Below are 27761 nucleotides of genomic sequence, written 5' to 3' on the forward strand. Positions count from 1 at the left end.
GTATGAGCACAGAAATTAATTTGCAATGATCTGATTATCTAGACCTCAGATATCTGAAATCTTTCTGCATATTCTCCATCATTATCATAATATTTAGCACTGATATTGTGCCTGCAGCCTGTTCCAGGCACATGCCCTCTATTATCTAAGTAGATTTGTAAATTTAAACAAATTCTGCTAACATTATTAAGCCCATGTTATTATGTTTCCCTCCTGTCTAGGGGAATTCTCAACAGACCCTCGTTTCTCCTGAATCTTTTAGCCTTTGTGTGCTCATAGTTGTCAAAAATTTGGTCCCACCTAATTTTTTAAACTTTTCCTGGTAATGTCATTTTTGTCCATATATAGTGTAGCTAAATAAATATTGAAATATATTTGAAATTGCTTTATTTGTAATCTCCATGCTAAATTTCCAGGTTTATAATTGCATTCAGCACTTTCTACTCTGTAATTCTTTGCTAGGTTTAAAAGCCTAGGAATAAGGAGAGAGGTCATTGCAAAATTTGTACATTGATGGCCTGATCCCAACCTAGACTAATGAAACAAAAAAACAAAAAAAAAACAACAACAATAACCAAGGTCTTTTTAAGGTCTACTGTACACAACAAGCAATCCTAGGAAGGATATATTTCTTTCCTGAATTCCAAGAAGCTTGGAATAACATAAATCCTTATATTTAGAATAAAACAATTCATAAATGTATCCCATATCGACTGTGAAAGGTAAAAAGGTAAAGGAGTCCACTAGTCATTGCTGACTATAGGGGGCAGTGTCATCTCCGTTTCAAGGCCATTGAACCAGCACTTTCCAAAGACATATACCTAGGCCAGGGGTAGGCAACCTCGGCTCTTTTATGACTCGTGGACTTCAACTCCCAGAATTCCTGAGCCATCTTTCCAGCCCAGTGTTTTAACTGCTGAGCCACCATGTCTTCCCACCTACTATGACGTCCTATTCTATCAGTGCTAGCTTTTCATGGCTGTAATGTTTGAAGAGGGACACAAAAGACTTTACTGACTTAAAAATTGCTTAAGAGCAAGCAATGTTTTGTAAAACCAGCTGTTTTTTCATCAATGCCCAGTGCCACCTCAGATCTATTTCACGTCACTTATAAGACCAGATGCGCATGCTGAAGAGATTGTACACTCCACATCAGCTGATTAAATCTTAAATTATGTAGACCGGACCCAGATTTAATTTACAAAAAGAACAGAATAAGGGCACCAGATTGGTGCTAAAGTCACATGCCCTATTATGCACAAGATTGCATTAGTTCTGTGGCTCCATACCTCGCACCCCTAGAACGCTTCTGATATATTCTCACACCCCTTACAAAAGTTCAAAATAATGGCAATGAATTATGCATATACGCTATAATTTTGAAAGCCCTAGTTTTTGCACCGCCTGGAATATCATCACGCACCTCTGGTTGGGAACACCTGCATTAGTTGAATCTGGGGCAATTTCAGTAGAAAGTGGCAAGTGAGAAGAACCAAGCCTCTTTGTGTTAACTCTGGAAAGTAGTTATTTCTACTTCAAGTCAGCAATATGAAATTAGTTTGACAACAATATGCTAACCTGGAATTAGACAAAACTGCAATTGACTTTCATTTGTAGAGTGGTCTCCTGATACATTTGGTGACAGATAGAATGGAGGAAGATAGAAGACAGAAGAAGAAGAGAATTTATGGGGACCCAGATGCCACAGCCCCTAGCTAAAACAGTCCAGGTTTGGCAATAAGCAGGTCTAAATTTAAATAATTTAATGCTGAGCGAAAGGCCTCTGCAGTGTTTTTAGCAAAGCAAATGTACCAGATTGAATTTGAAATAACAGATGATAGGGATCTGTATCACTAATTAGCTGTGTATTTTTATCCACTCATATATTTAGGTAAAATGGAATGTATAACCTGTCAATAGCACAATAGCAGTAATTCTTTATATTCCTTTTTGCTTGCCTACAAAAGATACTTCATTTGCAGATACTTAAGATACTTCCAGCTATATAGAACAGAACTGATCTTCCTTCCTTCCTTCCTTCCTTCCTTCCTTCCTTCCTTCCTTCCTTCCTTCCTTCCTTCCTTCCTTCCTTCCAGAAATACTGGTTTTCATTCCTTCCAGCCAGGTTGGTTTTAGATCTTTTCAATGTACTACCATAGCTGAGCTCATCTTAATTATGTAAGTTTGATGTGTGACCCTTAAAAAGATACAGGGCTCAAGCTAGTATCAAATATTGTAAATATTTGTACAGAGTTCATAAATAAAGTTTCAAGGTTATTTTGATACATCATCACTATGAAAGTGAAGAGAACCGGAGCTTCACTGGAAATCTGGAAAACATATCTCTTACAAGTTTTTTTAGGTTTTTCTCACTGACGTATTCAAGTAGTACGCCTCCAATAAAACCAGTGATTAGCCATTGTTTAGGATTAAATTCTTAGCTGCCTATAGTGTGTTTAATCTTAGTCAAAGATAAAAAATTGTCAGATTTGTCTACTGTTGACTCTCTGGACACGTGCATGGAATTTTCATGCCTATAGTTTGGAAGTTATTTCCCATTGTCTACTTCTTCTTCAAAGCCCTTCAGATTTCCCAGTCTACCTAAGCTGAAATTCAAAGCTACATTTGGAATTAGATGGTGCCATAGTGTTCACGTTTATAATTAAAACATCAATGAGTTTATTTTTTTTTCTACAACAGTAATCCCACAGATTCATGTGGTTTTAGAAAGACCTCACAAGATTATTTTAAGATCATACCTTCAGGTTCTCAGATTGACTTAGAAATAATTTTCTGAACTCCAGTATGACTGGTTGAACCAATTAATGTTTCAATGGAAGTTCTGTTTTAGAATATGAGACATAAAATATTGTGATGCATGCAAGCTTTTAAGTGGAACAAACAGGAGCAGAGAGTGAGAATGTGACATTAAAGAAAAAGAATAGTAAGGTAGGACTCTCTCTCTCTCTCTCTCTCTCTCTCTCACACACACACACACACACACACACACACACAAACACAACCAAAATATTGTGAGTCAAATGAAGCTCAGAGGGATATTAGAACTGCATGATTTAGTTTGTTTATGTAAAAATTATGCTGGTTAGATTCCCAAATTCAATAAACTCATGATTAAGAGCCCAAAGATACCATAATGAAAAGGATTAATACCTTGAGAAATAGATAAATAAATAGATAAATAGATAAATAAATAAATAAATAAATAAATAAATAAATAAATAAATAAATAAATAAATAAATAAATAAATAAATAATCTTCCCTTGGATATCTACTACTACTTCATTAAACTAGAAGAAATTTTCAAGCATTATAAAAGTCATTCTTTTGAGGGACAATAGATATAGCAGACTTCCATGCATCAAGTCTGATCAGTTGGTCCATCAAGCTAAATATGATCAACACCATAACAATTTTTGAAATTTTGATCAAAAATGTTTCTTGGCCAAACCTGGAGATTTAATTGATGAGCTTTGCCATACAAAGCTTCACTGACCTAGTCTATAGCTCCTGAGTTACATACATTATTCTCATTCATATTTAGTAGATAGTAGTAGAGGAAGATAATTTTGGATCTTGGAAACCTTCTTTAGGTGTCCTTGTCCTCCTTTTATGTAGTAAGGGGAGAAGAAAAATTTCTCTTCTCCCCTCACTACATAAAAGGACAAGAAAGAGGACATGTTGTCAGCAAATCAGTTTGCTACTAGTCACTGCCAGCAATTCACCTTTCCCAGGAATGGACCCTTGAACTTTGACCTGACTACACCACTATTAATGGTGGTGAAAAAATGGCAATGTGGCTATAAATGGAGCCAGGATCAACTTTTGGGGTGCCCTTTTAGATGAAGAATGTGCCATTTAGGGAAGCTACTATAATGCAGCGATCAAGACATTTAACTAGGATAATGAGCTCAAGTTAAAATCTACTTCCAACTATGGAATGTCAATGGATAATTTGGGGATTCTCTTGTCTCACATTTTAATGCTTCTGATTCTCTATCACCAAGTGTCTTTGGTAGAGCCAGCAGTTTCTACTGGGAGATCAAAAGAGGCAAGATACTGTAATCAAAGCTTCAAAGCCTTTGTACATGGATACAATGTGTAAACATTGATAAAAGAGGCAAGTTTTTGAATGTGCTGCCATAACCATTATCTTCTTCTTTTTGATCTACCTGTGGATGGTGGTTGTTAGAGCTGCTGCATTATCCCCTAAACCAGGGTAGGCAACTTCGGCTCTTTTATGACTCGTGGACTTCAACTCCCAGAATTCCTTAGTCAGCATAGAGTTGAAGTCCATGAGTCATAAAAAAAGCCAAGGTTGCCTACCCCTGCCCTAAACCTTCTAAGCATGCTGAACGCCATGTTCCTGCAAATGTTAATTAGAGAAACACAACATCCTAGAAAAAGTTGTGGATGGGACCATTCTAATTAGGAAATACCTCTGTACAGATTACTTGATTTTCTGTTTATTCTGCTGAATAGATTATGGATCTTCATATCCAAGCCTGATGATTCCAAAGAATGTGGGAGATTAAGGGGGGGGGGAAAGAAATGAGGTATTTGTTTATATGAGAACAGGCAACACAAGCCAGTTATGAGAGAAGTTGAAAAAAAGAAGCTTTTCTAAGAGGTTCTGCCTTAATTAACCCATAATAACTGTGAGTTATAATGAGTTTTCAAGATTCTGTATTCTTCAGTCAGAATTCAAGATACCTTTCTGAACTCAGGGTCATCCCTGCTTTCTTGATTTTTCCACAAAAGGAAACACGGCTTGAAAAAGTGAGAAGGAGCACATCAGCAGAGATGTCTTGTATTCCCCCAAATTATGGAAAAAAAATGATGAAGTGAGATTTTCCATTTTCTACAGCTAGAAATATATTTAATGGTGCAAGCCTATATTTGTTTACTTAAGAGTAAGTGAGTCACATTAAAATTAATGAAATATTTGAATCCGTTAAAAAAAAGGATGGAGAAAGAGCAGAATGAAGAGACAGCAAGTACAGATTTGTACAGCTTTATTTGTTTGTGGAAATTGTAAAACAATTCTAAAACAGCTTTGTTTGGTGGACCACACCACTGCCATGGCAGTCCTTGAGGAAACAGCACTTCTGGGTCTGTCACTAATGACTGAAAGACATGATATCTGCATGAAAAGTAGCCCAAAATGGTTTTTGTCTAGCATCAGAATGAGCACTAATGGAAATGAATGACTATTCCTTTGTAAAATGAAGTGAATGATGAATGTATTGCTGCACTGCAGGGACTAAGAAATGCATAGGAAGAAACAATGACAGCTAAAATTCCTCTGCTGGCATCTCACTGCCAGCCAACAAGACTTCAAGAGCAGACTGTATTTCTCCTATGCCACCCTTGTTATGATCAGGGATGACTAATGGCTCTTTCCCCTAATTAGTAATGTACTATCAATATGTCAATATTATAGATTGTCAGCATTTGAGGCAAGAACTGATATGTTAAGGGATCTCAGGGTAGAAATTTCAGTCAAATGGTAGCTATACATTCAGGCTGCACAAGTCTCTAAGAGGTGTCTTTGTGTGCTATTCTGCTTTGACAAAGTGAGCACCCTTTGAAGGTATTTCCAAAAAGCAATATGGCACCCTTTTCTAAATAGTGGAACAGAAGGGCCATGTTTTTTCACTTTGTACAAAATATATTTTAGGGCTGTGGTTATGAAGACTGGGTTGTAAATAGGTCTTTCAAAGAACTAGCTTAGATTAAAAACGCCACCAGACTGAGAAGCAATCAGGCTTTGGGTCATAGGATTGCCACTCTTAGATTCTCAACTCAAGTCTTCTCCAAGAGAGGTAAGTCATCCAAAATAAGATCCAGATCTTGTGGCCTGCTAGGAGATGCTATAATTCCTAAATTTCTGAACAAGTTAATCATCTCCATTGGGTTCCACTCAGGTCAAGAATGAATGGAATTCAAACAGTTTAGCATTTGCCGTACCATCATATTTATCATATTTAAGATGGATGGGAATTCATTAGAAAAGAAGATACAAAGAACAATTTCAAAAGAATCAAATGTGTTGGGGAAAAAAGGATAACTTGGTGAAGATCTGCACAGAAAAAAAATAACTTATGCAAGAACTGGACAGAGGCATTCTTCATGAAATGTCAAGTTATATGTTTTTATGGACTTTTGAGAGCCCATCCAGAGTCCATCAGAATTGGTGGTTATAACAAATTTAAATAAAACAAAATGAATTAAAATGAAATACTCCAAAGAAATATTTCTGCATCTTCTCCTTGGGTACACTGAGTTGTAAAAGCAAAAAAGTAGTTTACTTTTGAGGTGGTGTAAAAACAAAAATGCACAGTCAAAAATAAACAGTCCAGGTCATAAACAATAGCAACAGTCCAAAGAGTAATCCAAACTACAAAGTCTTCTTACCAGTCCAGAGGTCAATACACAGTTCAGGGTTACAACAGTAGTAAACCAACAGCAGAGCAAAAACAGTAATAGTAGAGAGCAGTGAATTCAGAGAGAGAGAGAAGCTACGTTACTAGCTTCCTCTTATGGCCATGAGAACACTTACACACCCATTGGCCAATTAACTTCTTAAAGTCATAACATTATGGTTAATATATTTTCAACCCAACATTGTAGGCTAGCACCATATGCCTAACACTCTGGTTCCCTAGAAGATCTGCATGAAGCAACACCAGAGGTGATCACCTGGATAATTGAATTGGACATCCAGTTATGAGGCCACTGTGATACACCCAAAGTACTTTTGTATATAATTACACGGATTGTGTGTATACGTTTCCTTCTCTACTGTCATGTTCTCATCATATGCTAAATAATAATAATATACATTTCAAAAATGGGTACCAACTCTGGCCTCTTCTTAAAACAGCTGTATGGGTTGCCATATGTAATGTATTTCAATATGTGAAATATGTCATTTTCTTCCTCCAAGGAAAACATGGATTTGAATTTAGATACCAGAGTCAATCAGCTGGGGAAGAGGGAGTGGAAGGTGGTTGAGAAACAATTTTCTTTGGTGCCCTACTTCTTGTGACACAATCATCACAGCTGTTCTGCTGTTCAGCTCCAGATCCTGACAATGTATTCCCCCCCCCTTTCTTGAACAGGTGTCTGTGTTTCTTTTAAAGCAAAATGGGGCTAAAAATAAAAAAAAGTAGAACTGTGAAAGAGAGTGAGGAACTGAAGAGTGGGGGAAGCAGAAATGAGAATATATTCATACAAAATAATTATTTAAGAAAAGGCAGTTATTTTGATGTCCATTGTTTTCCTGCTTTTTTAAAAAAAGAAAAGTGTTTTTTATCAACTATTAGTTTTGTAATAGCTTTGCAATTCACCAGAAAGCTTCAGTTCCAATTAGTAAGCAAATTAGAAGGATTTTAAGTAAATAAATAAGTAAATAAAAATATTCTAATGCTTTAAAAATGAGTATGTTTTGTTCATATCCACCCAGTGATGTTAGTAGGAAAGATTAAGATCTGCAAAAAGGTAGATACAGCATTGCAAAACAAGAATTGTCCCTTTTATACACATGCACACACATACACACAAACACACACACACACACACACCAAAAAGATGTGGGCTTGCATCATAATGCTATATCTGCCATTTTTCAGATTTTGATTGATGCCATAGTTGTTCATGTAGCTGTGACAATCACCTCCTTCAGTTCTAGTCTTCAACCTGCAAAACAGAAAGGTTTGAATTGTATTGAATGATTCATGGTCATTAAAAATATAAGATGAATGTTCCCAGAGTGGTCTTCAGACCAGTGACCAAAAAGGAATTCATTCAAAGGCATAGGATTATAAAATAAATTGACTATAGATTTATTTCAGAACAAAACCTATATTTAACTAGTATGGACATCATCAGGGTATAGTTAATAATACTATATCAATCTTGGTTCAAAAATTAAGTACAACAGATCACATAGATGGGAAAAATTCAGCCCCAAATATTAGTACGTAGGGATAATATGTGCAAAGAGCTGTCCAAAGCAGAAATCTGAATCTTCTATTTCTACCTTCAAGCAGTATTTTTGAATCTTCTAACTGAATTGATTTGATGTCTCAGATTAAATGCTCACAAATTAATTTGTTTTTCATGAAATCACATATATCATAATGTGGAAGAAAAAATAAAGGGCTAGCTAGCTCCTCTGAATTTACACTAATGTAAAGAAGAAAGAATTGGTTGATAAAGTGAAGGTGTCAGCAATTTGGGTGGGGGGTAATGGCCATTTCATTTTTAAGATAATTACAGGGAAATAAATCTGAAAGTAATCAGTTGGACTAGATTCCTTAGTTTTCAGGGAACAAGTTTTAATGAACTCCAGTGAAAGATGGAAAGTATTCCTGAAATCTTAAATGGCACACAAGATAAAGGTAGAAATATGATAGAAATCCTGCAAAAAATATGTTACTGGAAGCACAGGAACAAGCAATCCATTCAAAATACCTAAATTTGGGGGTTTGGGAGGTATTCCTCAGTCAAAAGGGGAGTGTTAGTCAGAGGTGCAAGGAAAAGTGGAAATCAAATAATGGGGAACACAGAAAAAAAGTGGAGTCGCTTAACACTTCCTTTGTGAAAGTCTCATCTCATAATAATAGAGATGAGAACACCACTAAAGAAAGTGGACACAACGTTGGGCTGATATAGTTACTAAAAGGATTTATCTCAAAGAAATTCAAGTTTTCAGGGCCAGTCACATGATACTCCAGGATGCTGAAGGAGCCAACACAAGGACTGTCAAAACATCAGCAGTTGACCTCTTAAAGAAAATTAGGTGGTGGGAGCCAAATACCAACTTGCTCCAGATGGTTTAATGGATTTTATAAACTGGACTCAACAATCTATAAAATGCAATAATATTTAAAATCCATTTCAGTTCAGGCATGTAATGATTCTAAAGACAGAATAAAAACAATAGCAAAAGCAATGTTTATGGTAAACACTAATAACTAATAAACAATAATTAGGAGAAATAGTAATAAAATCAAGGGAAGTATTCAATTTCTAGCAAAAGCCTTGTACTAATCTGTCCAAAGTGAATATCAGCTGCTTGAGTAGCAGAATATTTTCTTCCAGATGTAAAGACTTGTTAGGCTATGTGGAAGTGATAATGTATGAGAGAAAGCCCAAAGAACACTCCTCACCTTTATATCTCTCACTCATATCACTCACAAGGTAAAATGATCTCTGAAAGAGGAGACAATAGTAAGAGTGCTCCAGATGGCACCTTATATGGACTTGTCATCATGATTAATAGAATAACAGAATTACAGAGTTGGAAGGGAGCTTAGAGGTTTTCGAGTCCAACCCCTCTTCAGGAATAGGAAATCCTATACCATTTCACACAAATGGCTGTCCAGTCTCTTCTTAAAAACTTCCAGTGTTGGAGCATTCACGGGTTCTGGAGGCAGGTTGTTCCACTATTTAATTGTTCTAACTGTCAGGAAGTTTCTCCTTAGTTCTAGGTTGCTTCTCTCCTTGGTTAGTTTCCATCTGTTACTTCTTGTCCTGCCTTTAGATGCTTTGGAGAATAGCTTGACTCCCTCTTCTTTGTGGCATCCCCTGAGATAGTGGAACACTGCTATCATGTCACCCCTCGTCCTCCTCTTCATTAAACTAGACTTACCCAATTCCAGCAACCGTTCCTTATATGTTTTAGCCTCCAGTCCCCTAATCATCTGTTGCTCTTCTCTGTACTCTTTTTAGAGTCTCAACATCTTTTTAATATTGTGGCAACCAAAACTGGATGAAAAGGATGCTGGTTTCACTTTTATCTCTATAAAGAATATTTTGCATATTTTACATGGATAGCCTTTATGTTTTCTGAGCCACTGAGAACTTCAGCTACTAACATCTATCTCTTTGGGAAAAAATGAATATGCTTTTTGATTCTTTCTCTGAAAATGTCTCCACTATTCAATCAAAGTCAGTAATATATATTTAAAGCGATGCACTCCCTCTGCATCTGACCAAGAGATTTCGTATGATATTTTCCTAATGTTGCCTAAGTAATTCTAGATAGAGCTAGTCAGATAGAACATGAGGATGTATATTGTAAGACATGCTTCAGAAAACTCATTTACAATTACAAATCATTAGCAATTTGCAGTATGCCTGGAAGGAAATAATATTTCTCAGAGGGATAATTATATTAGCCATTTGCAGGCAATATTGTAGAATTTTGTGACATGTTGAACTCAAACTTTATTTCATCTTTTCTATTCTTTTTTTAGTTTGTACTATTCAGTCTTCTTTTAAGTGTGATTTTTTATTAAAGAGTTGGGAATGAAATTAATCATTTTTCTTTATATTTGGTATGATTTGTGCTTTTTATTAAATTAATTTTGGGAAGAAGAAAAGAATGCTGTCTAATTGCTCAAACTGAAAAACAAACTGAACAATTTCTAAGAATTGTCAGTTTGGCCTTGCTCTGACCTGTTCCAATTTCACAGATATTCATCAAGAGGTTTATTGAATCTTATTGCTTCAGTAATCTGCAATTTTATTTTATTTTTAAAAGAGGCATGAAACAGCAATTCACAAGGCTCGTGATGGTCTTTCTCCTTTCAAATTGTATTTTTGTGAATACATCCCCTCCACACATACAATGCAGATTATTCTATTTATTGGAGAGAAATTATTTAAATTTGGTCTGTTAAAAATATAACCTCTGAGTATCCCTATCTAGACAAAAAGAAGAAAAGAAAGAAAAATATTGTTTATAGTGATAAAAAAAAGACTGGACAAAAGCTAAAAAGGAGAGATTGAAGACAGGCAAATACCAAATATAAAATTGGTGCAGTCTTGATGGATACAAGTATAACTCCCCTTTGGAGATTAGATACTGCCTTTTCATTAATTTGTTTATTTCAGGGGTCAGCAAGGGCAAAGAGATTTTAGTTTGGGGAAAGAGGCCAGAGGTCTAGTCAGTACAAAAGTGTGATCCTGCATACATTACAAATGAAATTTCCAAGAAAAATGCAGAGTATAACCATTTCTTGTAGTTATGGCTGTACTAACTGCAAGATTTATGCAAGACATAATATATGTAGTAAATACCACAACATAAGGAAAGTGATAACTGTTGGGAGGTCATCCATATGGAGCAGCCTCTCACACCACTCCAAGGTTGAAACAAAGTGAGTTGAGCCTTTGACACAGAGAAAGAAACAGGAGGAAGCAGAAATATATACAACTTCAAGGCAAAATCATATACTATATGCTATGAGGAACAAGGAATGGATACCTCTCCCAATAGGCTTTTAATCCTTTCTATCTTTGTTTGTTTTCAATTTCCTCATCATCCTTCCAGCATCCTTGGTTTTGCTCAGTTTTCATTTGTTTTTTTTCTTGCTTAACTGTGTACTGCAAATTGTATTCCGGGACATCATCTTACAATATGACCCACTTTGTTTTGGAAAAGTGTCCAGGAAACTCTGTGTCCAAAACACATGAAATTGATATTATTGATGACCACAACTGAAGACTCTCTTCCTCTTCCTCATTTCCTTTCTAATGAAAATCCTCTGCTGAATTCGAGGAATCTACATGAATGAGACCCTTTTTCTCCAGAGGCTAATTAGAGAAGATCTACATCAGAGTACAACACTTTAAGAACCAAATACCTCAAATTTACAGAATATGTCCAAATTTTTGTACACATCATACATGTTTCTTGACCTACACCTCCCATTCCTCTCATTCCCCACACCCCCATCCATAAGGACAGAATAAAAATAATTTCCCTGCACTTTAATTTATTTCTATTTTCTAGCTAACAAGAATTGATCAGCACTTCTGAAAAATAGATGAACTATTCAAATAAATGAAAGGCCATTGGTGAGTGTAAGAACCTCACCAACATTAGACAATGTCAGTAATCCTCAAATAGCAATATACCAACAAAATTGGAGTTTGGGCTTAGTTCAAAATCCATATACAAAGATTTCATAGTTAGATGAGACCAGATGATTACACAATCCTTCTCTTGCTCTGATTGAAACCATGAGCAATATTGACCAAGTCATTAAAAATAGATCCCCAAAGTGATTTTTAGCCACCGGGAAGCTACCAGAATCCATTCAGTCCCCAATAAATTTCAATAACATTAAGTTTCTTGAAAAGAATTAATGGATGACATATATCTTATTTCGACTTCTTTGAGCATCTATCATCCATTTCCAACTGTATAGCACTGAGTACACCATAATCTACCAGAAATAAAGGTCTCCAGGATACCTGTTTTTGTTACAGTATTAATGTTAGTTTTAATACAGTGTTTTAGTGTTTTGCACATAGATGATTCATTGGTCCCTATCTAACAAAATGAAATTCAGTGGTGAAAACAGTAAGGTTCTTCATTTTGGCGAGAAAGACCAATGCACAGGCATAGTATAGCTGGTACCTGGCTCAATAGTAATAATTTTCAGAGGAATCTTGGCGTCCTAGTGGACAATCACTTAAATATCAGCCAGCAGTCTGCTGCAGCTGCCAAAAAAGTCAATGCAGTCCTAGACTGCATTAACAAAGGGATAAAATAAAGATTACATGGAGTGTTAATACCACTGTATAATGTCTTGATAAGACCACACTTGGAATACTGCATCCAGTCAACCTATTCTCCAAAACACCTGAAAAGCATGTCACTAGGGATGGCATGATATCTAAGGAGCAGCCACAAAGAAGAGGGGGGTCAAGCTATTCTCCAAAGCACCTGAAGGCAGGACAAGAAGCAATGAATGGAAATTAATCAAGGAAAGAACCAATCCAGAACTAAAGAAAAATTTCCTGACAGTTAGAACAATTAATCAGTGGAACGACTTGCCTCCAGAAGTTGCAAATGCTTCAACACTGAAGGCTTTTAAGAAGAGATTAGACAACCATTTGTCTGAAATGTTATAGGATTTCATGCTTGAGAAGGGGATTTGACTAGAAGACCTACAGGGGCCCTTCAGCTCTGTTTTTCTGTTATTTAGTAATTATATTTTTATTCTATAATAATAATAATAATAATAATAATAATAATAATAATAATAATAATAATAATAATAATAATAATAATAATAATGATGATAATGATAATAATAACAACAACAACAATAACAAAAACGATAATAATAATAATAATGATAATAATAATAATAATAATAATAATAATAATAATAATAATAATAATAATAATAAGAAGAAGAAGAAGAAGAAGAAGAAGAAGAAGAAGAAGAAGTTGGAAGGGACCTTGGAGGTCATCTAGTCCAACCCCCTGCTCAGGCAGGAAACCCTATACCATTTCAAACAAATGGCTGGCCAGTCTCTTCTTAAAATCTTCCAGTGTTGGAGCATTCACCACTTCTGGAAGCAGGTTGTTCCACTGGTTAGTTGTTCTAACTGTCAGGAAGTTTCTCCTTAGTTCTAGGTTGCTTCTCTCCTTGACTAGTTTCCATCCGTTGCTTCTTGTCCTGCTTTCAGGTGCTTTGGAGAATAGCTTGACCCCCCTCTTCTTTGTGGCAGCCCCTGAGATATTGGAACACTGCTATCATGTCACCCCTCACCCTTCTCCTCATGCAATTTTTTCATAAATGCTTTATCTTCCCAGGATCCATTCTTGAGCCTTGCCTTTCTAGTTTCTTCTGCTTTAAACTAAATTCTCCAATGATTTCTTTTCAGTCCCTGCTGGGCCAAAATAAAATAACTAGAAGACTGTGAGTTCTAGTCCAACCTTAGGCAGGAAAGCTGGCTGTATGATTTTGAGCCAGTCATCAGGATAGTGTGAGTTCTAGTCTCGCCTTAGGAATGAAAACTGGCTGGGTGACTTTAGCCAGTCACTCTCCCTCAGCCCAATTCCCCAGGCAGAGTTGTTGTGGAGAAAATAGGAAGACAAAATATTATGAGTCATTTATAATAATAATAGCTAGATATAAATAAACAATAATAATTCCTCAGACTTCATACCTATGAAGTGATTGAGTTTGTAATGTGGAAAATGCCTATTGCTTTTCTTTCTTTATATATGTAAAGATTTTCTTAGAGCAAAAATCTTATTTATTTATCTAACACTATTTAAACTTGGAAGATTCTGGGTGTCCTACAGCAACACAAATAAATTCTGACAAAAACAGCAAAAATAAATAAACAAATAAAACCTGCCCACAATCAGTTGACTGGGACAAAAGATTGGCTGAAATGAAGTTTTGCATTAGGTTTTTCCCAAAATTAATAGCAAAATGGGAAACTTATGTATTTCTACGTATAGAACATTACACCTACTTGTGGTGGACGATGGGCCAGCAAAGAGATGGGCATTACTCATGATACTTGTTTACTATGGGAAGCAACTGTCTGTAGCAACTGATATGAAGTTAGAGGATGCAATTATGTGGTAAATTTTTAGGTGGCAGTGCCCTTCATCTAGTATAGTGTTTCTCAACCTTTGCAGTTTGAAGATGGGTGGACTTCAGCTTCCACAATTTCCCAGCCAATATGGTGGCTAGGGAATTCCATACATCTTGCAAGCTATCCAGGTGAGAAATACTGATCTAATGGGGTGGGGTGGGGTGTCAGATCTACCCTGCAGTCATTCTATTCTTATTGAACAGACTTACTCTTTGACTGGTATGTCCCCCAACCTTCCATGACAGTAATGATGTGCAAAAAAGTTGATTTCCATGGAAAATATGCAACCTTCCAGGTACTGTGGAGCTGCAGAAGTTTTAATTCTTCAAATTGGGGAGGACTGTTAGTTCTCCATCTCTGCACCATGGCAACAGCAGTTAACTGTCCTAGGGATAAAACTATGAGCCAACTCTCTTCCTCAGAAGTGCAGGCAAAATATAGATTTAAAAAAAATATTTTTTTATTTATTGTTCTCCCTAACAGGTTTGGCATGGATAAGTAATGGATCATGAGATATGTAATAATCTGTTTACCAGAAATCTGAAGTGGCACACACATTATGATGACTTGTGAGAACACACTCCATTGAAGCATGGTAAATGTGCCACTTTTTGCACGAGAGCCATTTTCTAGTCCTTCCAGGAGATGAAAAATGAATGCATCAATTATATTACAGCTGTTCTTAGATAAACTGGCATGTTAACAGGTCTCCTGTGGCCTTTCCTATCTTAGTGATAGAATCATGCACAGACTTGCTTGTTACTTCAAGCCAACTTCAATTGGAGCAGATATGCCCCTGAAGAGTCTTATCACATGTTAAGTGGCTTATCATTTGTCAGCTTTAAACAAAGCTGTAGTAAATCTCATAGATCAAAAGTTAAAATATTTTTAAGTAGGCTTTCCCATGAAGGGTTTTTCAGCTTTTCAACTAATTTGATTGGAAGCCAAGTTGATTTCTTTTAGGAAATTATCTTTTTAGGAATAGCCAAAGTTGAGCAGAATAACAGAATTGGAAGGGACTTTGGAGGTCTTCTAGTCCAGCTCCCTGCTCAAGCAGGAAATCCATTTCAGACAAATGGTTATCCAATATCTTCTAAAAAATCTCCATCTTGTGGAGCACCCACAAGATGATCTATTAATTAATTGTTCTGACTGGCAGGAAATTTCTTCTTAGTTCTAGGTTGCTTCCTCTCCTTGATTAGTTTTCACTCATTGCTTTCCATTTTATCCATAATCAGTTCAATGTTCTTTACTGGGTTACATGTTGTTATCATTGTGAGACTGATAGGGACAAATTTGGATGCACAGGAGATACAATCAGGTGTGCACTTCAAATCACCTTTGATCTTTTTGTGCTCATAGTCATCTCCCAAAGATATACAAAGGCAAAGCCGAGGTGGACATCAGGACCAGCACTAATAGTAGGAATATAACTAGAATAGGAACTCAGAAAAACATCCTATTATCAGATCCCTTTGGAACGCTGCCATAAGGAAGGGGAGGAGGAGCACCTATTGGTATGGATTGAGGATGTTTCTGTATTACTAGCATTTGTTTCTACTTTCACTTTGATGTATCTACATGGGAATTAAGGAGGGGAAAATACCCCTGGGGCCATCTGTTTTCACTCCTGCCCACTGGCAAGACTGAGGTGCCTGGGAAATGGTCACTTATCACCTTTTCGGCTTGAGATAACTCCTTGACACCAGTGGATTGGCTCCTGCAGATTGGGAGATTAGGGTGGGGGTTGAAGAAATGGGATTTTTAGCTTAATGCTTTTGCATGGGAACGTCAGATTCTGCCTTTTTACTCTGCAATCACTATCTCTCAGTAAAATATTCTCTTTGAAACAATGCCTGTTTCCTAAGTTGTCCTTTCCTGAGGGGACAACTGAGGCAGGTCCTCAGATAGTCCTCAGCTTACAACCATTTGTTTAGTGATTGTTCAAAGTTACAGCAGCACTGAAAAAAGTAAGTTACAACAATTCCTTATAACAATAGCAATAGCACTTAGACTTATATACCATTTCATAGTGTTTTACAGCACTCTTTAAGCAGTTTACAAATGTCAGCATATTGTCCCCAACAATTTAGGTCCTCATTTTACTGACCTCAGAAGGTTGGAAGGATGGGTCAACCTTGGGCCAATCAGGATCAAACTCCAGGCAGCTAGCAGAATTAGCCTGGAATACTACATTCTAACCACTGTGCCACCAGGATGAATGAATCTGGACAAATTATGCTTTGTAAAGTTCAGCTGGAGGTGGGATATATTTCCAATTGAATCTACTGGATTCCCTGCATGGATTACATGACTATGGAGGACAGAAAGGGAGGAAGCTAACTACCTGTTCTGACCCAGTTCCCTGAATACAACAGATGCACCAATAAATCTCCAATGTTCCTTTTATTCAGGAATGCCAACAGTTTCACACAGCTGACTGTAAAGTCTTTAGTTGCCTCAAACAATGGAGCTCTCTCTCTTTTCCCCTGCAATGGTCTCCCAAAACCCAGAGTTAATTTCAGTCTCTCATCACGCTTGCAGCAAGAATTCTTCAGGCAAGCTGGCTCTTTTCTAACATAAGACACACGGACATGCTCAGAAGGTGCTCCAACTCCCAGCACCTGGAATCTGAGAAAAACTCTGGCAAGTTTCCAAACAAGAGTCAGGATTTCCAAAGAGAAGTGGCTGACTGGCAGAGAGATGAATAGTTGTCTGCCACACCTATTCATCTCAGTCCCAGCCTTTTATCCACAGATGAAGGTGGGGCTCTGTTAGCAGTGGTGAGTCTTCTGTCCTGAAGACCAGCCCATAGCCTCTTGCTGTTCTCCTCTTCTCAATCTCCACCATGCCTGCACATCAATCACTGGCCCCATGTAATCCTCCTCTCCTGAATCATTCGCCAGATGGAAAGGTCTCAGCGTTTCCATTTGGGGGCTGGTGAATGGCCAGGCTCTGCCTCTATCCCTGGCTGCAACAGCTCCACTTCTTCATCCCCATTGGAATTTTCAGCTAGGCCTGAAGCTGGGCCTGAAACCCACTCCTGTGCTTCCTCCTCTGAGTCAGCTGTGGAGTCCTCCGGTGGCTGACAGGCCACAACACCAGCAGACTGCAAGAACACAAAAAAGAGATCATACAAGCACACCCAAACTCATTGGTAGTCTCACATTGCAAAGAACAAGGAAATACATTCAATTTTGCAGCTACTAAGATTGTTGGATAAGCAGGCACAAAAACAGCCAGGGAAGTGACTGAAACCTGGGAAATGGGACCCCCATCAGTCAACAGGAGTGCTGATTTACCACCAGCTTTTCAAATACTTAGGAGGCAAGGGTGTGGCAGCAAAGGAAACAACAGCCAACAACTTAATAGCCAGCCATCAACATCCCAATCAACAACTAAAAAGCCACTCACAATAGGCATCGAATAAATACCTCACACAGAATCGTTCAAAGCATACTCTGCTAGAGAGACGTTCCCTGAGGATGGGCTCCAACACAAGTCCAAAATCTCAGATGACTAAACCTCTGGTCCTGGTGCCTGACTGCCCCAGACTAGAAGGTGCAACATTATCCTGGGACATGTATATTTGTCTTCATTCATAATTAATCTGTGTCAATCACTAACACATGATGCTTTATGGCCACTAGTTTAGAAAGCTTTCAAAGAGGATTTGATAAACTGGATAAATTTCTTTCAGTCCAATGGACCTCATAGGGTTGTTGTGGGGAAAAAATAGGAGGAGGAAGGTGTTGGATATATTTGCCACCTTGAGTAATTTGTAAAAGTAATAAGGTAGGGAATAAATAAATAAATGAATAAACAAACAAACAAATTCACGATGGATCAGTGTAGCAAAGGTTATCAGTTGGCAACTTTAGCTCTGTGTTAGAGGCAGCATCCTCTAAATAGTAGTTGTAGACAGTGGTAGGATTCAAATATGTGAACAACCAGTTCTCTATGTGGGCACCGCTTCTGGTAGTCCATTCAGGGCCTGGGCAACTAAAAATTAGCTACTGGTTCTGCTGAAGTGGTGAGAACTGGCTGGATCCCACCACTGGCTGTAGAAGAGCAATGTTGGTGAAAGTCTATGTCTCCATTTCCTTCTTAACAAACCACTAGTGACACATGAGTTATCCACTGTGATTAAAATGTTGTGAATGCTAGTCACAGATGAACTTTGTCCTGGTCCATGTTCTGATCCATGTTCTTATAGTCTTTGCTCAGTGTTCTTTAATCTCAGCAACTTTAAGCTGTGTGGACTTTGATTCTCAGAATTCTCCAACCAGGCCAGCATCTTAAAGTTGCTGAGATTGAGAAACACTGTTTTAGGATACTGGAAGAAGACAGTGGGGAACCACTTCTGACTGTTGACAAGAAAACAACATACTTATGCTTATATATCTTCCTCTTTTCTATTATTTTTTATTTTATTTCAAGCAAAGTGCACTCTGGCTACAAATTTTATGAGAATCCTATAATTAACTCTGCAACTACCTCTGTAAATGGATAGAGAGTTTGCCCAACAGTAACCATATTGAATCCTGTGGGTTTATCCTCTGACCACACTGTTGTAATATATAAGAGCATAAGTATTAATAAAATATTGCTTCTTAGCCAGTTGAAACAAAACTTTTAGCTGTTAATAAGAAATGCAAGTCAGAATTCAGGTTGTTAGAATGAATTGGGAAGATCATCCAGGAAAAAAAATACCGTATTTTCTGGTGTATAAGACGACTGGGCATATAAGACGACCCCCCAACTTTTGAGATGATTTTCAAGATTTTTCGTCTTATACGCCAGAAAATCAGTGAGCCCGGGAAGGCAAGCCCTCCCCTCTCACTGTGGAGAAAGCAGAGCAGGCTGGCGTCTGGCGGGAGCCGGCAGGGCAGTCCTGCGCACGCGCGTGCTCCCTGGCTGTTAAGGAGCACTCCTTAGCAGCCGGGGAGTGCGCGCGGGTGCGGGACTGCCCTGCCGGCTCCCGCCTGACACTCTTCCCTCTTGAGGCAGCATCGCTCCCTGGCTCCTAAGGAGTCCTCGGGGATGCTGCCTCAAGAGGGAAGAGCATCAGGCGGGAGCCGGCAGGGCAGTCCTGCACACGCGCGTACTCCCCGGCTGCTAAGGAGTGCTCCTTAACAGCCGGGGAGCGTGCGAGTGCGCAGGACTGCCCTGCTGGCTCCCGCCAGACACCAGCCTGCCCTGCTTCCTCCACAGTGAGAGGGGAGGGTGTGCCTTCCCGGGCTCACTGATTTTCCGGTGTATAAGACGACTGGGCGTATAAGACAACCCCCCAACTTTTGAGATAATTTTCATGGGTTAAAAAGTCGTCTTATACGCCGGAAAATACAGTACTAAATTTCGCTTGTTTCCCCCCCCACCCCCCACTCTGTATTTTACTTAGCTAATTTGCCCCAAGAAGCATTAAAATACAGAACTTGGTTTATCACCTCCTTTAGATGTAAAAATCAAAGATTTATCATAAGAATGTCTATAAGGGAATTTAAATTAGTTAAGATGACAGTCAAAACTGCACAATAAAATGTACCTATGTATTGCATGTGCGTGACACACTTAAAAAGGGGAAAGTGTCACGACGTCCTCTGCCAGGAAACAAAAGTACTCCAAAAGGAACGGGTGACCAGGTTTATTTCTTCCACAAATCAAACCGCGGTAAAGTCAGCGTTGAGGCATCTAGCCTCAATGCTCTTTTATCATGTTACCACACCCTAACCCCACCCCTTCAAAGCAAACCGGCATCCGCCCGCCTCCCCATAAACACCCCACCCATCACCGTGCATAGCCACCACCCATCGTGTGCATTGCTGCAGCCTGTCAAGCCCCCTCCCAGGTGAGTTCTGTCCTTCCGCTCCGTCGCACGCCCCAGTCCGTGCTGGCGTTGCGGACGTTAAGCTCCCCCCGAGTCCAGTAACAGAGGGTGGCAAAACAGGCACAGCCACACACCCCTCCACAGTTTGCTGGGGCATGTCCAACTGCTGGGGCAAGTCTAACTGGTTGCTGGGTTCAGCCTGTTGCCGCCCGGACGCCATCCGCAGTCCAGGGTCCAGCCGCCGAGAAGCAAACGTTAGCGCCAGACCGGTGGGCGCCCGGCGCCGTCCCCGGTGATGAGGCGAGCGCGCGCCCGCCGGCCGTCCGGGAGCGGGCGCGCCAAACAGCTGAGCGCCAGCCAGCTGCTCGGCGGGATTGCGGCGGCGCGCTCCGCGAAGTCCAGGCAAAGCAACGCCCTCCAAATAAGTGTCTGGGGTTCGGGGAAGGTGCTGCCCGGGCGCGCCGATCAGCTGGGGACCGGCCGGCTGCTCAGCGGGGCTGCGGCGGCACGCTGCGGCAGAAGACGAGGCCACGCCCTCTAAACGAGCGTCCAGGGTTCGGGGAAGGTGCTGCCCGGGCGCGCCGATCAGCTGGGGACCGGCCGGCTGCTCGGCGGGGCTGCGGCGGCACGGGCATTGTCGAGGCCCGAGCGGACGGGAGGCCGGCGGGGCTTGACAGAAAGCTTCAATTGTTTGGTTATTTGTTGTCAGTACCCTTACTTGTTCATCTTGCTTGTGTTTTCATCGAATTCTCCAGAATGTTCATTAGATCTCAGTGTTGAATTATGTTTCATTACTGGTTCCTGATTGGAGGATTTCTCCACAAAGATTCTTATTAGTGGGTCATTAGGCCTTCTGACATAATTAACTAGTAAAGTGGCCAGATCTGAAAAAACACAGGCCTAGATATAATTTGTAATTAAAATTAGACGCAAGCCTTCCAACCACCCCTGAAAAACCATGCATGCTGGGAATTTTGGAAAGGCATTCCTGACCAATCAAGAAGGCAGTTTTAATTTAATCAAAAACACTATAGATAGCCCCTTGATTTATAACCACAATTGGAACCAGTTGTTAAGTGACTCATGCCTGAATTTATGACCTTTTTAATGAATCACCATAGCTGTTAAGTGAATCACACGGTTGTTTAAGCAAATCTGTCTTCACCCATTGACTTTGCTTGTTGAAAACTGGCTGGGAAGATTGCAAATGATGATCAGGTGACCTGGGAATCTGCAACCATTGTAAATGCTCACTAACTGCAAAGTGCCCGAATTATGATCATGTGACCATAGAGATGCTGAAACAGTCATAAGTGTGAATACTGGTCATTAATTAGATTTTTCAGTGCCATTGTAACTTTCAACGGTTTCTATATGAATGGTTGAAGACTATCTGTATTTTAAATGGAAGGATATTTTGAATTGCTTTACCCATTATTGGCTATTGTGGTAACATGAGCTGTGGAACCTGCCATTCATGTATGAGAAAACATCATTTATACATCATATTCTTGGAATTATGAGAAACAAATTGAAATATTAGCCAAACCATACTGTTTTTCCTCTAGTGGATATGCATAGAATTGTGTACAGGTAATCCTTAAGTTAAAGCAATTCATTTAGTGACAGTTCAAAGTTACAAAGTTATTGAAAAAAGTGACTTATGACCATTTTTTCACATTTACGGCCATTGTAGTATCCCCATGGCAACATGATCAAAATTCAGATGCTTGGCAACTGATTCATATTTATGACAGTTGCAGTGTCCCAGGGTCACATGATCCCCTCTTGCGACCTTCCGACAAGCAAAATCAATGGGGAAGTCAGATTCACTTAACAACCATGTTAGTAACTTAACAACTGCAGTGATTCACTTAACAATTGTGACAAGAAAGGTTGTAAAATGGGAAAAAAGATCACTTAACAACTGTCTCACTTAGCAACATAAATTTTGGGTTCAATTTTTTTTGTAAGTTGAGGACTACCTGTGTTAAGACATCTTGCATCAGAATAAACATGTATAATTAAAAGTGGGAAAGTCTGTTATCCCAATATACATAGGCAGAGATGTTAATGAGAATTGGAGATTTTTTTTTAGAAAGTAGTATGAAAAAGGCATGAGGAATCAAGCAAAGATACAAAATGAAGAGATTCCAGTTACACTAGATATTGTGGGATTCTGCCTCTGACATACAGAAGATGGAATTATTCTGTGAGAGATGATAACAATACAAAGAAAAGTGGAGAAGAGGATCAAACCGTTGAAACGATAAGGCTTGGACACCCAAGATAAGAACAGCAGAATAGTGAGGTATGAGAATGTTAGATTAGCTAAAGAGTTAAGAACTTCTGAAATAGATCAAGAAGGATGAGGACTGGATAGAAATCACAGACACTTATACCTGAGGAAGATAAAAATCAAGTTGCCAATAAAATGCTCTAAATGCTTCTATCATTTTCGGTTATTTTACATTTCTCTTCAACCAGAAAGAGAGAGGAAAAAAATAGGCTATGAAAGCAGCCTAAAGGGCTTACTCATGCTGGCCTAATCTCTGAGCCTTTCCAGATGAACAGGTTCATACCATGATCCAACTTTTCCTAATACAGTATAAAAAGAAATCCAATTGATACTGTATTATTATATTTGTACTTTCTCTGATAGCTTGGCATTTGGATCACTGCTGTATGTGAGGAATGCCAAGCTATGTTCCTGACCAAGCCAGCCTACTAAAGGTTGCCTTGATTCTATCTGAAAGTCATTCCTCCACCACATCTGAGTAAGTGCAGAGCCTTTGATTAACTAACTAGCTAACTAACAAATCCTTGACTTCTCTGTAGAATGACAAGTGTTGGTTTCCTTTCATTTACTTGACTCCTGTAAATGGACACAAATTCATTGGAAACTAGCCAGGTTATCAAATGACTTTGTCAGCTCAGGGATTACAAACAGAAGCTTTTGGAATCCTGCCAGGTATTTCAAAGTTGATCTCTTTATCCACCTGTGATTGGAAAGTAGCTACCATTTTTTTCTCTTTTGCAGTCATATGGCCAATGGAGTAAGTGCCATGATAGACAAAGCAGTTTAGTGAAAGGTCAAAGATGGCTCTGGCTTAAATGTTAAAATAGACAAAATGGAAAGTCCTTTATGCTATCTTTCCCAATGTTTATATTTCCTCTTATAGTCCAGCTCCTCCTGCACATTGCAGGCTCTTTATAAAATGGGGATTCAAGTCCAGCTAAACTTTGCTTGTAGCTAGAGTTCCAGCCACCATATATTCCCTGAGGAAGAAAAATGTCAATATGCACTAACATCAGGATCTATAGTGAAAAATAAAAGAAATTTATTAAGGAAGATCAGCTGTACTTTATCTTGGTAGTACAGAACTGTGGTGGTGCAGTGATTAGATGCAGTATTGCAGGCTAATACTGCCTACTGCCAGCAGTTTGATCCTGATCGGCTCATGGTAGACTCAACCTTCCATTCTTTCAAGATTGGTAAAATGAGGACCCATATTGTTGGGGTAAATACATCGACTCTGTAAATCACTTAAAGAGGGTTGTAAAAGCATTATGAAGCAGTACATAAGTCTAAATGCTACTGCTATTGTTATTCATGAGGTTCATCACTGAAGGCAGATCAACTAATTCCTATGAGGTAGAGCATACTCCCTTACAGAATGGAGTATTACCAATCCTACAAGCCTACAATAGATAAATAGATAGATAAATGTGTTTAGTTGGCTTTGTTTAGTTAATCAAAAGAATATTGGAAGAGATGATGTTGACTTCCAGTCTAGAAAAGAGCATTTTCAGGAATGGAGAAAATCTCCATGGGCAGCAAAATTTTTGACCAAGAGGGCTATTCTCAAATTCATTTGGTGTCAAATAGGTCTTTTTTAAAAAAAAATGCAGTTCAAAACAGTCATAGCAGAGTCCATCATACTTATTTTTGAAAAGTGGAATGTATTTTGAAAGGAGGGAATGCACTGGAAATAGGCTTCGTTGCTGGATGCCCCAATGGGATGTATGGTTAATGCACTTTCAACAAAGCAAATATACAATTTGTTGAACAAGGTTTTACCACATGCAGATTTGGCTACAGAGTTTCAAAGTTCTTTGGGAGATAATTTGACTGGCAGAAATGGAATTTGAACAGAAAGAAAAGTCAGGGTCCTCTGCACTATGAAAATAGGATTCTATTAAACTTTAGAGAACATTGAAAATGTTTAGTGGAACTTTTAAAAATAACATTGATTTTGAGTCTCTTATTAATGTTCAGAAGTGCATGGACATACTCTTCATATTTAAAGGTGGATTCAGTTAGGTGAGCTTTTGGGAAATTCTTTCCTGTTTGCCTTCCATCATGTAATCAAATATTGCAAGTTGTGGTAACTTTCCAGTGTCAACAAAGGGGGGGGGGAGGCTCTGTATAGATTTCAGACATTGTTAAAAGTTCCTGAAGGGCTGCTTGAAGATCAAATCCTTTTGCATTTTAACTGTAGCTTTGATTGTAGATACCAAAGGTAAACTAGATCTTTCCAAAATATATTAGAAGAGAATTTTTGGACTGAACCATAGACAATAATACTGAAGATTTTAAAAACTTGTAAACTTATAACTTATAAACAATTTAAATCAGATATTTTTGTCTTGCATTGATGGATAAGCACCTGGGGAAAAATATGGAACTTTGTTTTTACCTAACATAACTTCAGCAAGACTATTTATTATATGCTCAAAGGTAGAAACATTTAACTTTGCCCGTGCTTGAGGAATATGATAGCAAAGATGATTAAACATGCTGAGATGGTCAAGAAAGGGGAAAATATTTTTAATTTGCTGGTTTGGTTTGGGAGCAGATATTTAAAATTTAATCAAAATCTTAGGCAAACTCTCATGGGAAACGGTTGTTACAATAAGTAGGAATCAAAAAGAATTCTGAGTTGATTAAAAAAATGTCATGGTGTTATAAGGCTATGCTGATTACTGATTTGTTTGTCCTTATAAGCTTTGATTCTTGCTCAGTTAATTGTTAATGTACATAAAAAGGTGATTCTATGTCTATGTAAATCTGAACCACATTTTAAAATATGTAAACAAACAGTGGCATCCACATCTTTAAATAAATAAATAAATTCTGCTAGGTATTTGTCAGAGAGATTAATCCTACCATCCATATTATTAAGGAGCTGATCAATGATATTATACTCCTATTATAACTTACATAAATCTCCTGTAAATTTATGATCAATATTTTCCTATTAACTTCTTGAACAAATAAAAACTGACATCAACATATCTGGAGACTAAATGCAATGATTTTCATTTTGAAGTACTTCATTTTACTCATTATATTGTGTTCTTTGAAGACATGGTGTACTAGGATTGACTACAGCAGACATTGCAAACTCGCAACGTCACATGTGCAACATATTGGAGCTTTTCCCCCATTGCCAGCAATGGGGTGGGCATGGTTTCCTGGTGATGCATCCAGCCTGTGGGCTGGCAGTTTGACTCCCCTGGACTAGAGGTCCTGTCAACCTGCGTAGAAAGGAATATGGCTTTGGTTACATACATGTGTTATTTGGGGAAGCTTCTGAGGTTAGCTGCCCAAAACATTAGAAGAAATACTTCATGAACCTACTGCTTGAAGTGGCATCTTCTTGAAGGAGCTTATTTGTGAATAGACACTGAATCCTAAAGCTGGAAGGAATTTAGATTATCAGGACCAAACACTGAATTAGACCCAGAATCCATGTTAAAGAATCTCTGAACTTCCATTTGAATATATCCAGCAAAGGGGTCCCTGCTACCTTTATGATAATTGGGTCCACTTTTGAATTAAACTTGCAGTTATGATTTTTCTCCTCCCCTTGTCTTTCTTTAGACTATCAAGTTTAGACAATTAAGTCAAAACACCTGAATTCCTGAAGGTTTCATTCTTTGGGAGTTAATGGAAGACTAGAAAACCAAGAAAGCTGAAGATCCCTGAAGAAATTGGTATATGTTGAAAGAAATTATATTCCTTCAGACAAACCTCTTGGGTGTTTCTTCCAATGATAAATGTAAAAACAGTCCTTCATAAATATTTTTTTCCTGAAATTCCTTGAAATAAAATTTTGCAAATAACTAAGTGGGCCTTAATTATTCATTAAATTGAATTACTCAGGTAGGAGAAGAATGCAGAATGATTGTTCTGCAGGAAACTCAGCCTTGTGATTTGTTCAACAGACCAAGTATGATATATAGGAAAGCAGCCAAATGTAAAACATAATGTTCTGTTGCCTTCCCTCTCCCTGAAGAATTTGGCTTTTCTCCAGCTCCATCATTTCTATAAGGGAGGCCCAAAGGTACCAGATGGATTGCATTGTGTAATCCTGTTCTACAAATTCATTCATATTTGGCTTCATTTGACCGAAGAACCTGCATGCATGAGTTGCAACCTTATACCTCAGTCCAGATGTTTTTGGTAATAAGATGTTGAATGCCCAGAATGGGAATTCATTTCAAGAAACCCTGGACTCATTTCCAGGCTCTTTAGCAGAAGATTTGGAATGCGAGCAGAGACTTATTGTCTGTTCCCAGTTTATTAGATTCTTTGGTAGTCTGCAGCTGCCCACGTGTGATAGAAAGGTTATGGCTGTGCAGGAGCTTTCTCTGCCAATCCAGGTGCTTTTTAATGATTGTATTAAAATGCCTCATCTGCCAAGTTAATCTGAAGGGTTCATTGTCCTGAAATGGACTGCTGCGTAATCATTCTCTTGAGTCTCACAAGTGGACTTGAAAAAAAAAAGACAGATCCAGGTAGCTAATTGTATAGGGATTTACCTACCACCCAAGACATGTCAGAATATTGCTTTGTTGGCTCACCTGAAGGCTATGTTTTGCTCAGGGAAATAAGACATCTGGCCAACTTACATTCTGAATAGAGTCCTCATCCAGCACCTGTCTGGTCAATGGTGCCTAACTGACTTGATGAAAAAGACTAACTGTTCTTATATTTTGATGCATTTAGAATTCAGATGAAATGGAGAGGGGAGGGCAAGCCTTCCAAGGGAAGGGAATTCTATTATGCCACTGAGGAGAACTCTCACTCAAGCTTGAGTAGTAACTAAAACAATCCATGACTTCCCATAGTTGGTGGTCGTGGATAGAAGATTGAGAAAAAGGATTCACCAAGTAGAAAGTGTTTTTCAACCTTGGTGGTTTCCACATAAGTGTTATTCATCTTCCAGAATTTCAATTCAATAGCCATGCTAGCTTTGGAATTCTGAGTCTTGAAATCCACATAACCTGTGATGGCCACAGTTGGAAAACATTGTCAACAAGATGAATAAATGCCAAGTTTTTAGTAACAATTGCTACTAAGGCCTTTCCAAGTTTGAATTTTGCCATTTAGTCAAAGAATTGGAGGAGGACATTGGCACTTCCATTTTCAACTGACCAAGACTGAGTACATTTTATCCATAGAGGCATATTATGTTGAGTTCCTGA

This window comes from Vipera ursinii, assembly GCF_947247035.1.
Source record: "Vipera ursinii genome assembly, chromosome: Z".
Lineage (NCBI taxonomy): Eukaryota > Metazoa > Chordata > Lepidosauria > Squamata > Viperidae > Vipera > Vipera ursinii.